The sequence below is a fragment of the Schistocerca nitens genome, chromosome 7 (assembly GCF_023898315.1).
Source record: "Schistocerca nitens isolate TAMUIC-IGC-003100 chromosome 7, iqSchNite1.1, whole genome shotgun sequence".
In the NCBI taxonomy this organism is placed as follows: Eukaryota; Metazoa; Arthropoda; class Insecta; order Orthoptera; family Acrididae; genus Schistocerca; species Schistocerca nitens.
This window is the reverse complement of record NC_064620.1, coordinates 310,981,325-310,983,824: the sequence shown is the minus strand read 5'-3', so window position 1 is coordinate 310,983,824 and position 2,500 is coordinate 310,981,325. Positions and strand designations below refer to the sequence as shown.

The 2,500-nt window shown below is 58.0% G+C and overlaps 1 non-coding gene across 1 annotated transcript in view; it reads left to right on the top strand.

Annotated features, from left to right (window-relative positions):
• The first annotated feature begins 1,998 nt into the window (after positions 1–1,998).
• Positions 1,999–2,500, top strand: part of LOC126197139 (small subunit ribosomal RNA) — a 1,909-nt gene continuing 1,407 nt past the window's right edge. Inside the window, exon 1 of the ribosomal RNA XR_007539535.1 lies at positions 1,999–2,500. This exon is cut by the window's right edge and continues 1,407 nt beyond it. This is a non-coding gene — a ribosomal RNA (small subunit ribosomal RNA).

Genomic DNA, 2,500 nt, shown 5'->3' with positions numbered 1-2,500 from the left:
ACCTACGTTGGGCCCTAACCTAACCTACGTTGGGCCCTAACCTAACCTACGTTGGGCCCTAACCTAACCTACGTTGGGCCCTAACCTAACCTACGTTGGGCCCTAACCTAACCTACGTTGGGCCCTAACCTAACCTACGTTGGGCCCTAACCTAACCTACGTTGGGCCCTAACCTAACCTACGTTGGGCCCTAACCTAACCTACGTTGGGCCCTAACCTAACCTACGTTGGGCCCTAACCTAACCTACGTTGGGCCCTAACCTAACCTACGTTGGGCCCTAACCTAACCTACGTTGGGCCCTAACCTAACCTACGTTGGGCCCTAACCTAACCTACGTTGGGCCCTAACCTAACCTACGTTGGGCCCTAACCTAACCTACGTTGGGCCCTAACCTAACCTACGTTGGGCCCTAACCTAACCTACGTTGGGCCCTAACCTAACCTACGTTGGGCCCTAACCTAACCTACGTTGGGCCCTAACCTAACCTACGTTGGGCCCTAACCTAACCTACGTTGGGCCCTAACCTAACCTACGTTGCGCCCTAACCTAACCTACGTTGCGCCCTAACCTAACGCACGTTGCGCCCTAACCTAACGCACGTTGCGCCCTAACCTAACCTGTAATTGTTATATGAATTGAAACATTCATGTAGCGTTGCCTAATCGCAACCCTCTCAACATAGGTCAGTGCTCGCACTCTCTGGTGTCCTGCGTATTGATTCATGTTACGGTGCGTACCCTCACAACATCTAGCGAGTGGTGCGTACGTTCCACATGGTCCCGCTATCCACTGTAATGTGTACTGCTGTAAGACTTATATCGCTCCCCTGTCGCCTCTAGTTCGTCAGGCGGGAGTTTGCGTGTTCAATGAGCTTCGCAGCTGTGCAATGGCATTCGCATACGTACGCGGGCCACCTTCCACGTGTTCTCTCGTGCATACGTCGCAGCATGTATGTGGGCTGATGTGGCGTGTCGTGACGCATATCATCCAGGCATGCAAGACCCACTGAATTTGCAAATGTAGATGGACGTCTACGTTTGCTGCCCAAGTTACGCAAATGAACTGGAAATCCGTTGTTGCGCGGTTGTATACGCTGGAGGTGAATCATTGATTGCGACAATCGGTACAGGTATTAACTGGTTGCTTCAGCGACACCCGTCATACCCACGAACGTGAGTGGGCATGTGGGTATGAAGCGATACGCGGCGGTGGCTGGGTGGGACCGTCCCCGGCCGGTGAGGGGGGAGCGCCCGGCGTGCTGGCCGCGCGCTGCGTGGGCGCACGCGCTACAGCCGGCTGGTGGGGGCGCCCAGTGGCAGGCGCGCCGGCCGACGGACGCGGCAGGCGGCGCAGCTGCGCGCCGGCGCACCCAACGCGCGGCGCCGTGCGGCCAAAGTGGGTCCTCGCGGGCCCGGTGCGAAGCGCGGTGGACATCTGCAGTGTGCTGGTCCGATTGAGGACTGTGTGCGTTGAGGATGCGCCGCCGCCCGGCACTCGGCGCCGCGACGCCGTCTGCTGCTCGGTCGCCCCCGCGGTTCTCGCAGGTGGTTTGTATCGCAGCTGTGCGGATGTGTTGGCGCGTGCGCTGTGCTGGGAGAGTTCGCTTTGGCACCCAAGTGGGGCTCTGCCCCTCTGTGGCGCTGGCGTTGGAGCTGCCCGGCCACTGTTTGTGGCCGCGTGTTGTCTCCCGCCGGCAACACCACGACAGCACGCTCCCGGGCCTCTGTCGGCAGCGGCAAGCTCAGTTGGGAGCACGGGTGGTCGCACTGAAAGCGTCTACTCGCCTATCTCCGGGCGATTGCGCCTCTCTCGAACCCGACCAAGTACTTAGGACGGCGCTGCGCGCCGCCGGGACCTGAGAGGGTTTCGAGGTGTATCGTGCAGGGGAGCCCAGCCTCCTCCTGTTTGCGGAATAATTGAGCGGACGCTTGCGTGTTCGCGCGGGCCTCCGGGACACACTCCCGGGCGGCCGGCTGCTCAGCTCTAGTTGACGCAGCTCCCTGGTTGATCCTGCCAGTAGTCATATGCTTGTCTCAAAGATTAAGCCATGCATGTCTCAGTACAAGCCGCATTAAGGTGAAACCGCGAATGGCTCATTAAATCAGTTATGGTTCCTTAGATCGTACCCACGTTACTTGGATAACTGTGGTAATTCTAGAGCTAATACATGCAAACAGAGTCCCGACCAGAGATGGAAGGGACGCTTTTATTAGATCAAAACCAATCGGTCGGCTCGTCCGGTCCGTTTGCCTTGGTGACTCTGAATAACTTTGGGCTGATCGCACGGTCCTCGTACCGGCGACGCATCTTTCAAATGTCTGCCTTATCAACTGTCGATGGTAGGTTCTGCGCCTACCATGGTTGTAACGGGTAACGGGGAATCAGGGTTCGATTCCGGAGAGGGAGCCTGAGAAACGGCTACCACATCCAAGGAAGGCAGCAGGCGCGCAAATTACCCACTCCCGGCACGGGGAGGTAGTGACGAAAAATAACGATACG